The 14,881-nt window shown below is 50.3% G+C and overlaps 1 protein-coding gene across 5 annotated transcripts in view; it reads right to left on the minus strand.

Moving 5' to 3' along the window:
- Window positions 1–14,881, minus strand: part of LOC146863413 (transcription factor COE3-like) — a 464,528-nt gene that overhangs the window by 105,845 nt on the left and 343,802 nt on the right. The window lies entirely within an intron of this gene.

A 14,881-nucleotide genomic window follows, 5' to 3' on the forward strand; every position in this document is an offset into this window, starting at 1 on the left:
ACCTCTGATGCCAGGGGTCACGAAGGAGTGCCAGGGGTACCAGCGTCCATGAGGAAGAGCTGCCCCTGTGTTCCAGGCACTGATTTTGCCACCTCGGATGCCAGGGGTCACAAAGGAGTGCCAGGGGTACCAGCGTCCATGAGGAAGAGCTGCCCTGCGTTCCAGGCACTGATTTTGCCACCTCTGATGCCAGGGGTCACAAAGGAGTGACAGGGGTACCAGCGTCCATGAGGAAGAGCTGCCCTGCGTTCCAGACACTGATGTTGCCACCTCTGATGCCAGGGGTCACAAAGGAGTGCCAGGGGTACCAGCGTCCATGAGGAAGAGCTGCCCTGCGTTCCAGGCACTGATGTTGCCACCTCTGATGCCAGGGGTCACAAAGGAGTGCCAGGGGTACCAGCGTCCATGAGGAAGAGCTGCCCCAGTGTTCCAGGCACTGATGTTGCCACCTCTGATGCCAGGGGTCATGAAGGAGTGCCAGGGGTACCAGCGTCCATGAGGAAGAGCTGCCCCTGTGTTCCAGGCACTGATTTTGCCACCTCTGATGCCAGGGGTCACAAAAGCAGTACCTGGGGTAGTAAGGGGCAAGCCAGGGGTCACAGCTGCGACCCCCTATGACCACTTGCCCAATCTCACCTTGATGCAGGGAGCGGTACACGAGGGACAGAAATCCGGACAGGCTGGTTTCTACCCAGCTGCTTCCATCCAGGGAATCGAATAAACTGCCCCACCCTCTGCGAGGAGACCTCAGACCAGGGCACAGCACCAAACCTGTGCAATGACTGTGCTAGATGGATGGCCTGCGATGGCTGCTCGACTGTTCAGGTCGCTGTATACAGGTCAATACTGTTGAAAATCCATCCTTTTTTTCTGGGATCAGGGACCTAAGATGTGACCACGTGGCCTTCTCTCTAACCCTGGGCATAGTTCGCGAAGTAGCACTTCGCAAAGCTACGCAAAGTGCAGTTCGCACTACGCGAGCTACGCGTAACACTTCGCGAACTGCGTAGTACCTTGTTCGCACTGTGCCAGATGTCGTTTTCAATGATTGCACAGTGCGGACACGCAACCGGCACTGTGCAATCATTGAAAATGGCATCTTGCACAGTGCGAGCTGTAGTTTCCTGCTGCTCGAGTAGATTTTTACTTGAGCGGCAGCTTTCTCAACGCGAACTGGTAGTTTCTCATCGCGAGCGGTCGCGAGCATACGCGACCACTCGCAATGAGAAACCTGACCTACTCGCGTTGGGAATCTCGCCGGGAGGTTTATTTTCCATGCTCGCGATCGCCAACTTGATGTTGCTGATCGCGAACAAGGAAAAAGTCTCGCCGGGATGTCATTTTGCTTGCTCGCGGTCGCCAACTTGACGTTGAGGACCGCGAGCAAGCAAAAAATGACCGCAGCACTACGCAACACTACGCTACGCGTGTTCGCACTGTGCTATGTGCAATTCTCGTAGTGCGAAGTAGCGCGAACTTCGCAAACTACGCGAGCGTAGCGTAGTGCTTTGCCCAGGCTTACTTCTCTCACCACTCTTCAGGCCCAGCGCCAGCTCATCAGTAGTGATGTCCACCAGGGCTCAATTCTTTCACTAAACATCGACAGGACACCACCTGCCCAACTGCCCAGTCCAGCGCAAGCTCTTTCAACAAGTCTGAGCCTGACACAATGATGACGCTCGAGCTTTGCACTGTACACACCACATACTTAGGTTCAGACTCAGGTGAGAAGCCCCTGTCCAGTGCTCTAACCATAGGACACCACTAGGTTGTTATAAGCTTAACCCAGCAAAAACAGAGCTCTTGGTCACCAAAAAGGACAGCAACAAAGAGAACTTGGCTAGTTGGCGAGCAGGTATGGAGCCCCTCCAGCTCTTCCTACAGGATGTCATCTGGGGGTCTCCCTACATTCTAGAGCTTCCCTTGAACAGCAGGGCTCTGAAGCAGCAAGTGCCTGCTTCTGGCAACTAAAGCGACTGAAGACAGGGTCCCCTACAATAACACCAACCATCCCCCTCAAGTTACATTGGCCTTGCGTCAGCTCCCGTTGCGGGACGGCTCTCACAAGCTCATGAGATGGCTTCGTTTAGTGCATAATACAGCAGCATGGTTTACCATGGACATTCACAACAGAGACCGTATTTCACGAGGCATGGAGAGCCTCCACTGGCTGCCATCAGGAAAAATAATCAGCGCTTAATTTGAGCCGGTGGTTGCCAGTGCTCGCCACCGGCACTGAATTGTCAACACCAGCGCATGTGACAGTCTTCCACAAGGTGGCACTGTCTGGCTAATTTAGAGTTGACCACAACAACAGTTAATTATTGATTCAACAGACATTAAAAATAACTACTACCTGCCTCCCAAGCCATTCTTATAGCTTTGGGGGCGGAAATAGTCTGAATTGACACACTTGAAGATGGTTAGTAGGTGTGTCGTTACTATCATTGGCAGCGTGGCAGGGGCAATGTGTGGCGCAAGGTCCAGAGGCCTCCTGACGAGAACCCGGGCACTGAATTTGTTTAGCAAATTTAGCACTAAAGTAAAACTTTTTGAAGCTTTAGAATGTGTTCACTGGGCTGTTCAAGGAAATGCACCCGCTCTCTCGTCTCTAAATTCCACCTTCTTCACCCTCTTTGCAGTCTCCAATCCACTGGCCTGTGACTGTTGAATGTCCCTAAAACCCTAACAGTAAAGCATGGTGACAACGCCTTCTCAGTGGCGGCTGCAGGGGAAGGGAGAGGAGAAACCTCCAGGCCAGCTCCTGTCTGCCACCTCATGCTTCTTCTGTAAGGCGCGGGAAGCCTTACTTTGAAGCCAATCCTATTAAATCGATGGAGGTTTATCTGCTCATCATTGCGTTATGGTTAGAACTGGAAGACGTGTTGTAACAAAATTAGGCAATTAGGCCATTTTGAGTAATTAGGAGTAATTTGGGGAAACAATCCTACAGCCTGAGGACAAGAAGGACAAAACAGAAGGGATGAGCCGCCGCTGCCTGCTGCTGCCTGCTGCTGCCCGCTCCTGCCTGCTGCTGCCTGCTGCTGCCCGCTCCTGCCCGCTGCTGCCTGCTGCTGCCTGCTGCTGCCTGCTCCTGCCTGCTGCTGCCTGCTGCTGCCTGCTGCTGCCTGCTCCTGCCTGCTCCTGCCTGCTCCTGCCTGCTGCTGCCTGCTGCTGCCCGCTCCTGCCTGCTGCTGCCTGCTGCTGCCCGCTCCTGCCTGCTGCTGCCTGCTGCTGCCTGCTCCTGCCTGCTCCTGCCTGCTGCTGCCTGCTGCTGCCTGCTCCTGCCTGCTCCTGCCTGCTGCCTGCTCCTGCCTGCTCCTGCCTGCTGCTGCCTGCTGCTGCCTGCTGCTGCCTGCTCCTGCCTGCTCCTGCCTGCTGCTGCTCGTGTCCTGTAGCATTTCATGCGATTCTCTTAGTGCAAAAGGCATCCTGGGGCCCAATGTAGACGCGAGGGGGCACTAAGAAACAGTGCTAAATGCTGGATTACACTTCTTACACAATTACGTATATTTCCGAGTCATTTCGCAGTAACCACGAAAAATTACATGAAAGAGAATTACGTCAGTTGCACCCACCCCTAGTTAAGTGCCTGTACCCACCCCTAGTTAAGTGCCTGAACTGCGATAAGAAGTGCTGAAGAATGTGCACTTTATAAAATTTAAATAACATATCACAGCACACTGCAATTTGTTGATCACCAGGATATTAATGAATAAAGTGGCAGTGTGAAAGGGAAAGTGCGGGTGAGTTTTTTTGGGGGTGCTAACCAGCTGAAACCTGCCCTGGTGGTAGTGGACACAAACAATGTGAGCCGCATCTTGTGATCAAAGATTACTCCAGCCTTCTGCACTGTGTGGGGAAGGGAGACCCTGTCGAGAGGATGGGTATGCATTGAAGAAAGGGGCTGGTGATGCTGGCAAGCGAATGACCTCTGTTTGAGAAGAGTTAAAAGTGACTGATGTAAGAGTCATCCAGTGATCAGAGATTCGAGCTAGGAAAAAATGTTGGGACAGAGAAAACATGTTAGTGTCATCAGCACATAAGTAACAGAACTGAGGGAAAAAGAGGTGCGGTCACTGAGAGAGGTAGCGTAAAAGATGGCGTAACAACAGAAGTTTGAGGGATGTCCACAGGTATGGGTTTAGGCTGGCAGTCACATGAGTAACATTTTAGGGGCAAGGCGCCGCCCCAGTCTGCAGTGTCCAGGCAGAGCTGGGGAGAGACTGGGGCGAATGAAGATGGGCAGAGGGGACTGAGGTGGGTGGAGACACAGTGTTGGGGTAGGCGCTCAGAACCCAAGTTGTAGGGTTCACTAGTCACTGGATGAGAGAGAACCAATGAGGCTTGTAAAGAGTAATACATTCAAGAGGTTTTGAAAAAACATGAAGTACAGAGGCAGGGCAGTAGCTTGCTTTCGTGTAGGGTGGAAAGAGAACACGGAGTCAGGACAGACATGGAGCCGCTGGAAGGGGAGCGGAAGGTGTGGAAAATGCTAATTGCTTAATTTGTAGCAAAATAAGTGCCAGGGCTCTCATCGGGAGGCCGCTGCAGCTCTCACCACACGTTCCTCCTCCCAGCACTGCTGATGATAGTAAAAACATAACTACTAACCCTCAAACTCCTGCAAGCGCGACAATTCAGACTATTTTAGGCCCCAAAGCTATAAGTGTGGCATGGGCAGCAGGTAATAGTCATATTTAATGTACATTGAATTAATAATTAACTGTGGTAATCTCTAAATTAGCCATACAGTGCCATCTTGTGGTAGACTGTCACAAGCGCTGGTTTTGATAATTAAGTGCCGTCGCCGAGCACTGGAATACACCCGCTCAAGTTAAGCACTGGTTTTGGGTACCTGCAGAGTGAGGAATGTGACATCGAAGCTCATTGGGGTGGGAGGCGAAGGCCATTTATTGCACTAGCTAGGTGTTGCTGAGAGGACAGCTGAAGTTTAGGAGACCTTTAGATTATCCTAATTAAGGGACACCTCATGTAGTCGTGAGGGCAGAGGTATCCAACACTTCTGCATATTCATAAGAGGGTTTGCATGGAGAGAGTACGAGAGGCTATCGGTGCGACAGTCCAAGGCCGGTGACCAGTCACTGCCAGGGAGAAATGAGAATCAATGCTGTTAGAAGAGGGACTTCTGCTTTTAGTTGTCCACATAGGAACCCATTAAAAACCCCATTAACGCCCCCCCCCCATTGACTTCAAAACTTAGTGCAAGCCTTAGTAATTCCCAGTTTAGACTATGGAAGTGCAACCCTCTGCGGCCTGCCCACATCCAAAAAGGCTCCTCTAAGGGCCTGCCTTAACTCTGTCGCAAGACTCACCACGCGATCAAAAAGAAACACCCATATAAGGAGAGGATGTGGCCTAATGGCTAGAGGAGTCAGCCTTGAAGCAGGGGAACCAGGTTCAAGTCTCGACAGGGACGCTCAACATTCTGTGATTCTGGGCAAATCACATAGTCTCTCTGTGCCTAACAAAATGAATGTGTCCGTCTGTAATGCAGCCGGTGCTCATGGAAAGCGCTCCGACACCTTCGTGTCAATTTGGTGATATAAAAATAAAACCTGATTTGAAATCAAATCCCTCAATTGGCTCCCTTATGAAGCAAGCATTCAGCTAAAAATTGCCTGCATGCCCCAAAAAGCCCTACACTATACTATCCTGAGATACCTCGCTCAGAAGCTGGAACTTTCTGGCTGCTGCTGGTCCTCCAGAAGCTACAGCACTTTACTGCTGAAACCACAGGGATTCTCCAAAAAAGAAAAACCTACAACCGAGCTCCTGGGATCGCCCGGTGAATTTGGAACTTCTTGCCCCCTGAAAATAGGATGGAATCCCTCAACTGTTTCTTTCAAGCAATAAGTTATACTCATGAACACATGTATGCCAGAGACCCCAGGCTCGCCTCTCTCTGTACCTCTCTCATGACTACTACACGATGTTATCGTTTTTGCTGTTGTTTTTGTACTTTCGTATCTATTTGTTTCAATATGTTGAGGTGATCCCTCCCATAGCTGGGGAGTTTTGTTGGTTCTATATGTCTCTGCTCTCTGAACATGTGTATAGCGCTCTGATACCTGCAAGGGTCATGCTCGCACTATACAAAACGTTTGAAATAATACATAAATAAATAATCAAATGTGTTCCAGACCATGGTGTTCCTGCCTGGCCAATCACGGGGTTGTGTCTTCAGGGGGATCTCGAAGCTGTCTAATGGCGAAAGGTCAATGAAGGGGATGGGCTTCTGGGACGCAGAGGTAAGAGCCAGGCCAAGAGGTGTGTGTGTGTCATAAGTGAATAAGAAAGGAAGGGTGAGAAAAAGAGAAAGAAAAAAATGAACAAAGGAAGGCAGAAGGAGTGCTGGGGGCATAGTAAGTAAACTTGCAAAGAATGAAATGTGAAAGTGGTGGAAAAGAGACGTACAGCATGACGAAGCCATAATCCCAGCAGTCCAAGCCTCTCCTGCTGCAAACCTTTCACACCTCACTTCCCTCATGCCAACAACCTCTCTCCTCCCTAAAGCCACATTCCATACTCCTTATTACGTTCCCCATCTCTGTTTTTAATTGACTGCTCTTCACAGGCGATCCTCACACTCTGTCCTCTTACCTCTTCCCACCCCCAACATGCCTTCTCTCTTCACTCTCCCTCATCCACTGGTAGCCCAACACCCCCTCTTTACTGCCCCTCGCCCACTGCTTCCCATCACCCCCTCTTTACTGCCCCTCGCCCACTGCTTCCCATCACCCCCTCTTTACTGCCCCTCGCCCACTGCTTCCCATCACCCCCTCTTTACTGCCCCTCGCCCACTGCTTCCCATCACCCCCTCTTTACTGCCCCTCCCCCACTGCTTCCCATCACCCCCTCTTTACTGCCCCTCGCCCACTGCTTCCCATCACCCCCTCTTTACTTTCCCTCCGCCCACTGCTTCCCATCACCCCCTCTTTACTGCCCCTCGCCCACTGCTTCCCATCACCCCCTCTTTACTGCCCCTCGCCCACTGCTTCCCATCACCCCCTCTTTACTGCCCCTCGCCCACTGCTTCCCATCACCCCCTCTTTACTGCCCCTCGCCCATTGCTTCCCATCACCCCCTCTTTACTGCCCCTCGCCCACTGCTTCCCATCACCCCCTCTTTACTGCCCCTCATCCACTGGTAGCCCAACACCCCCTCTTTACTGCCCCTCGCCCACTGCTTCCCATCACCCCCTCTTTACTGCCCCTCGCCCACTGCTTCCCATCACCCCCTCTTTACTGCCCCTCGCCCACTGCTTCCCATCACCCCCTCTTTACTGCCCCTCGCCCACTGCTTCCCATCACCCCCTCTTTACTGCCCCTCGCCCACTGCTTCCCATCACCCCCTCTTTACTTTCCCTCCGCCCACTGCTTCCCATCACCCCCTCTTTACTGCCCCTCGCCCACTGCTTCCCATCACCCCCTCTTTACTTTCCCTCCGCCCACTGCTTCCCATCACCCCCTCTTTACTGCCCCTCGCCCACTGCTTCCCATCACCCCCTCTTTACTGCCCCTCGCCCACTGCTTCCCATTACCCCCTCTTTACTGCCCCTCACCCACTGCTTCCTTCTCCTTACACCTGACCACACCACTCATCTCTCATTCTCCCGAAACCCATGCCTTCTTCTCTTCACACTCAAGACACTCCTCTCAGCTCCCCCCTCTGCACCCAAGCTTCCCTCCACTCTCTCACCCCAGCATCTACCTCGCTCTCCGCTCCCCCCATCATTCTTTACCATGGTCTATTCCAATAGTTCTGCAGTCTCGCCCTGCTCACCTTCCCTCTTCCTTCCCTTCTTCCATCACCTCCACCTTCCCTCCACCCCTCCCCCTCTGCCTCCCACCATGCCCCCTCCTTACTTTGCCAGACCTCCTGGCTGCCAGATCAATGCTCATTGAAAATGCATGTTCTTTAAACTGAGATTGACAAAGTGTAGGCAGGTTAACTGGCTCAGTGAGTGGAGTCATCATAGCTAACAAAGGAGAGTGGAAGGGCTGCTCCCCTGGGGTGTGGGGGTGGAGGAGATGAGGAGAGAGAGGGTATCCCTGAGGATGGAGAGAAAGGTAGGTTTGGGACCATCAAGCTACCATCTGTGAGTCAATAAACAAGCAAAGAGTGGGAACTCACAGGGTTATAAACCATAGCAATGCAGGCTCTGTATGAGACTGCATGTCTGCAGCATAGCAATGCAGGTTCTGTATGAGACTGCGTGTCTGGAGCACAGCAATGCAGGCTCTGTATGAGACTGTGTGTCTGGAGCACAGCAATGCAGAATTTTTATGAGACTGCATCACAACAATGCAGGCTCTGTATGAGACTGCTTATCTGTAGCAGAGCAATGCAGGCCTGTATGAGACTGCATGTCTGCAGCATAGCAATGCAGGCTCTGTATGAGACTGCATGTGTGTAGCAGAGCAATGCAGGCTCTGTATGAAACTGCATGTTTGCAGCATAGAAATGCAGGCTCTGCATGAGACTTATGAGTGCATTTCTGCAACAGAGCAATGCAGGCTCTGTATGAGACTGCATGTGGCAGCACAACAATGAAGGCTTTGTATGAAACGGCATGTCTGTAGTAGAGCAATGCAGGCTCTGTATGAGACTGCATGTCTGCAGCACATAAATGCAGACTCTGTATGAGACTACAGCAATGCAGTGACTCTGCAAACATGCATGCTCTGCATGAGACAACATGTCTGCAACAGAGCAATGCATGCACTGTATGAGACTACATATACGCAAACAGAGCAGTTCAGGCTTTGTATGAGATGACATGTCCTCAACAGAGCAATGCAGGCTCTGTGTGAGACTGTGCATCTGCAAACAGAGTAATGCATGCTCTGTATGAGACTGCATATCAGCAAACAGAGCAATGCAGGCTCTGTATGACACTGCATGTCTGCAGCAGAGCAATGCAAGCTCTGTATGAGATTGTGCATCTGCAAACAGAGTAATGCATGCTCTGTATGAGACTGCGCATCTTCAAACAGAGTAATGCATGCTCTGTATGAGACTTTGCATCTACAAACAGAGCAATGCAGGCTATGTGTGAGACTGTGCATCTGCAAACAGAGTAATGCATGCTCTGTATGAAACTGTGCATCTACAAAGAGAGCAATACAGGCTATGTGTGAGACTGCATCTGCAAACAGAGTAATCCATGCTCTGTATGAGACTGTGCATCCACAAACAGAGCAATGCAGGCTATGTGTGTGACGACATATCCGCAACAGAGCAATGCAGGCTCTGTATGAGACTGGGCATCTGCAAACAGAGTAATGCATGCACTGTAGGAGACTGTGCATCTGCAAACAGAACAATCAAGCTATGTGTGAGACTGCATGTCTGCAACAGAGCAATGCAGGCTTTGTATCAGGGCTGCATATATCATGCTTTTTGCGGTACTGCACGATGCAAATACAAGCTCTTTATGGGAAGTCATGTCTTCACACTGCATGCTCTGCATGAGACTGCACATCACAGCAATGCAGGCTCTGTATGAGATTGTGCATCTGCAAACAGAGTAATGCATGCTCTGTATGAGACAGTGCATCTTCAAACAGAGTAATGCATGCTCTGTATGAGACTTTGCATCTACAAACAGAGCAATGCAGGCTATGTGTGAGACTGTGCATCTGCAAACAGAGTAATGCATGCTCTGTATGAAACTGTGCATCTACAAAGAGAGCAATACAGGCTATGTGTGAGACTGCATCTGCAAACAGAGTAATCCATGCTCTGTATGAGACTGTGCATCCACAAACAGAGCAATGCAGGCTATGTGTGTGACGACATGTCCGCAACAGAGCAATGCAGGCTCTGTATGAGACTGTGCATCTGCAAACAGAGTAATGCATGCACTGTAGGAGACTGCACATCTGCAAACAGAACAATCAAGCTGTGTGTGAGACTGCATGTCTGCAACAGAGCAATGCAGGCTTTGTATCAGGGCTGCATACATCATGCTTTTTACGGTACTGCACGACGCAAATACAAGCTCTTTATGGGAAGTCAGGTCTTCGCACTGCATGCTCTGCATGAGACTGCATATCACAGCAATGCAGGCTCTGTATGGGAGATCATGACTGCACACACAATGCTGTGAATGAGACTGCACCCTACAGCAATGCAGGCTCTGAATGGGAGATCAGGGCTTAACACTGCAAACTCTGAACAGGACTGAACCCTACAGCAGTGCAGGATCTGTATGGGGGATCGGGGTTGCACACTGCATGCTCTGTATGAGACTCTACCATGCAGCAATGCAGGCTCTGAAGGGGGAAGATCAGGGCTGTTCACTGCATGGTTCGCACAGATTGCACCCTGTAGCAATGCAGACCCTGAATGGGAGATCAGGGCTACACACTGTGTATTTTGCACTGGGCTGCATCCTGCAGCAACACAGGTTCTGTATGGACGATTGGCCCTGCACACTGCGTGCTCTGCATGGGACTGCACCCTGCAGCAATGCAGGTTCTGTATGGGAGATCAGGGCTTCACAATGTATGCTCTATACAGGACTGCACCCTACAGCAATTCAGGCTCTGAATGGGTGACCAGGGCTTCACACTGCATGCTCTGCACCGGACTGCACATCACAGCATGCAGGTTCTGTATGGGAGATCAGGGATTCACACTGCATGCTCTGCACCGGACTGCACCCTACAGCATTGCAGGCTCTGAATGGGCGATCAGCCCTACGCATCGCATGCTTTGCACGAGACTGCACATCCCAGCAAGCAAGCTCTGTATTGGAGATCAGGGCTTCACACTGCATGCTCTGCATGGGACTGCACATCACAGCATGCAGGATCTGTATGGAGATCAGGGCTGCACACTGCATGCTCTGCACCGGACTGCGCCCTACAGCATTGCAGGCTCTGAATGGGCGATCAGCCCTATGCATTGCATGCTTTGCACAAGACTGCACATCCCAGCAAGCAAGCTCTGTATTGGAGATCAGGGCTTCACACTGCATGCTCTGCACCGGACTGCACATCACAGCATGCAGGTTCTGTATGGAGATCAGGGCTGCACACTGCATGCTCTGCACCGGACTGCACCCTACAGCATTGCAGGCTCTGAATGGGCGATCAGCCCTACGCATTGCATGCTTTGCACGAGACTGCACATCCCAGCAAGCAAGCTCTGTATTGGAGATCAGGTCTTCGCACTGCATGCTCTGCATGAGACTGCATATCACATCAATGCAGGCTCTGTATGGGAGATCATGACTGCACACACTATGCTGTGAATGAGACTGCACCCTACAGCAATGCAGGCTCTGAATGGGAGATCAGGGCTTAACACTGCATACTCTGAACAGGACTGAACCCTACAGCAGTGCAGGCTCTGAATGGGCGATCAGCCCTATGCATTGCATGCTTTGCACAAGACTGCACATCCCAGCAAGCAAGCTCTGTATTGGAGATCAGGGCTTCACACTGCATGCTCTGCATGGGACTGCACATCACAGCATGCAGGATCTGTATGGAGATCAGGGCTGCACACTGCATGCTCTGCACCGGACTGCACCCTACAGCATTGCAGGCTCTGAATGGGCGATCAGCCCTACACATTGCATGCTTTGCACGAGACTGCACATCCCAGCAAGCAAGCTCTGTATTGGAGATCAGGGCTTCACACTGCAAGCTCTGTACAGGACTGCACCCTACAGCAATGCAGGCTCTGAATGTGCGATCAGCCCTATGCATTGCATGCTTTGCACAAGACTGCACATCCCAGCAAGCAAGCTCTGTATTGGAGATCAGGGCTTCACACTGCATGCTCTGCATGGGACTGCACATCACAGCATGCAGGATCTGTATGGAGATCAGGGCTGCACACTGCATGCTCTGCACCGGACTGCACCCTACAGCATTGCAGGCTCTGAATGGGCAATCAGCCCTATGCATTGCATGCTTTGCACGAGACTGCACATCCCAGCAAGCAAGCTCTGTATTGGAGATCAAGGCTTCACACTGCATGCTCTGCATGGGACTGCATATCACAGCGATGCAGGCTCTGTATGGGAGATCATGACTGCACACACTATGGTGTGAATGAGACTGCACCCTACAGCAATGCAGGCTCTGATTGGGAGATCAGGGCTTAACACTGCATACTCTGCATGGGACTGCACATCACAGCATGCAGGATCTGTATGGGGATCAGGGCTTCACACTGCATGCTCTGTATGAGACTCTACCATGCAGCAATGCAGGTACTGAATGGACGAACAGCAGTGCACGAATGTATGACGTTACTACACATACATTTACAACACATGCCTTTCCAATGCAGTTTTTACATCGTAACATCCTTTACAACACATTCTTTTACATTGCATGCCATTACATAGCATTTTCAGAAACTACCTTCACAACACATTCCATTACATCGCATTATACCTTTACAAAGCATACCATTACAATGCATACCATTACATCGCATTTAAGGTAAGTGCTGGATACTATAGGGGTAATAATTACTATTCTAACTCCTGTGAGTGCAACAGTAGGGTAAGTGTTGGATAGTGTAAGGGTACTATACGTTGTAATGGTATGCATTGTAATGACTTGCGATGTAATGCATGCGTTGTAATGACATGCACTGTAGTGACATGCGATGTAGTGACATGCGATGTAATGGCTGCGTTGTAATGACATGTGATGTAAAGGATGTTGCGATGTAATGACTGCTATGTAAAGGTAGTGCGATGTAATGACTGCGTTGTAAAGGTTGTTTCCCGCAGTGCACACTGCATGCTCTGCACAGGACTGCACCCTGCATGTTCTGTATACTGGATACAAATGCATGCCTCGTAATGCATACTCGGTGAAGGGGATAGAACTGCACACCACACCAAGTCAGGTGGTGTATCGGAAGTCAGACGGCGCATCAGAGGGCCTTAGAAGAACATATCACGTGCACCCCAACTCAGGACAGGCACAAGAGGGTCCCCCGCTGTTCCTGAGCACGCCCAATCCCATTCTAGAGGAGGGCTTCCGAAGCACGATACACGACTAACTCCTCCCAAAGTGGGCCCAGTACAGAGAGCGAGGTGAAGGGGGGAGCGACAGCAGTGCAGGAGACTTTGAAACCCAACAAGGGAGACCCCCAGAAGCGCAAGGTCACTTTGGACACCCGGACAGCTGCACGGTGGGATCATGCACCAGTTTCATTGGTCTAGGACAGTGTTTCTTAACCTGTGGTCCGGGGACCCCTGGGTGTCTGCGACGCCTGCTCAGGGGGGCTGCAACTAAGTTGGAAATTAAATCATATTAGCAGATTAATAAACTGTACATAAATGAAGATGCAAAATTTAAAGCTTTAAAACATTCCGTAAATGGGAAGGAGTTTGAAATTAGAGGCTACAAATGAAGTTGTTGTCCTCAGATTGATTGACGGGAGCCCTGCAAATGCATCAGAAAGAGCACAGTGTGGGAGATGAGCGGCCGCGTCGAATTTAGAAAAGCCCCGACCTCCCCATTAAAATGCACATTTTCATTTTTTATATTTGTTTGTGAATTAAATAAAAGATTTCATCACATATGTTTTTTGATGAATACTTGTGTCTGTATTTTTGTGTCTTGTTTTGAGGTTGAAATCATAAGAATTGCTGATGCCGGGGTCCCCAGCTTCTAGTAATGGCTCAGTGGGGGTCCCCTGGTAACGCATCATTTAGTCAATCTTGCTGCATAATTTGGTCTGCCACTGCAACGTAATTCCCGTCGCCCTGCCCGTAACTTACAAAGTGTAGGAACAAAAGTGTCTCTTGCAAGAATTACCTTCTGTTGTCTCTTGTACATACACTAAACCTGTGTTTCCTCACTCCGCATGCACTGCTCTTGTTAACACTGGGTTTGTGAGTATACATCTATGTAGGTGGACTTGTGGTGCACGGACAGTCTGTGGGAACACAGGAAGACACCAAGAAGCCCTTTAAGGGGAGGCCTTCAAGGGTCTTAGGACCAGGGACAGCAAAGCTACTCTTTAAAAATTAGGTTCCTGAGTCCCCAGCTTCTTCTGGGAGTGTGCACTAGGGGTGTGCAGACCTTTATTCTGTGACAAAACTTTAACACACTCCTGATTCCAGGCCTTCACTTACTATTCATAGTTTGCTGACTGTCCCTCGGGCAGGGTCGAGTAGTCTGCCCCTCACATGTATGCATCAAGTACTGCGAAACTGTGTCGGAAACATGCTGAACACTTCTATAAACTTTTTCATTTTTCCTCGTGAGTGAGTGACTCAATACTTGCAAGGGAAAGGTGTGTCCTATTACGCTCACCTACAAAAGTGTCAACACCTGAATAAGTTATAACATAACGTGTATTTGTAAAGCACATATTCACCCAAGGGTATCTTGGCGATGAATAGGCAGATTTTTATTGTTACCCAATGGCAATCATTTTATCAACCTCAGAAGGATGAAAGGCTGAGTGGACCCGCCGGGATTTGAACCTGTGACCATGAGGCCAAACACAGGCCCCTACAGGGGAGGCATTAGTCCATTGAGCCACCAGACCCAGAAGTTCAGCTCTTATCGTACAAGGTGGATTACAGCAATGACGTCTGAAACTGGCGACCAGAGCTTCAGTTTTTTGACACCTTGGCATGTGGTACTTTAGGCTAAAATAATTCCTTAGTGACCAGCTGGTCCCAGCAGTCCTCTGCTTGCTGGTTTGCTGGTAGACACTCCAACCGCAGAGAAGGAATCTTGCTTTGACCTGCAGCAGTTTGTTTCACCAAAAAAGGGTCTAAAGGTGGGTGAGTTTGCTGACATATTCCTACCAGTAAGAATGTAAAAGTAAATATACAAAGATAACCAGAGATGTGCAAATTATTTCA

Source organism: Triturus cristatus, chromosome 2_2 (genome assembly GCF_964204655.1).
Source record: "Triturus cristatus chromosome 2_2, aTriCri1.1, whole genome shotgun sequence".
Taxonomy (NCBI): domain Eukaryota; kingdom Metazoa; phylum Chordata; class Amphibia; order Caudata; family Salamandridae; genus Triturus; species Triturus cristatus.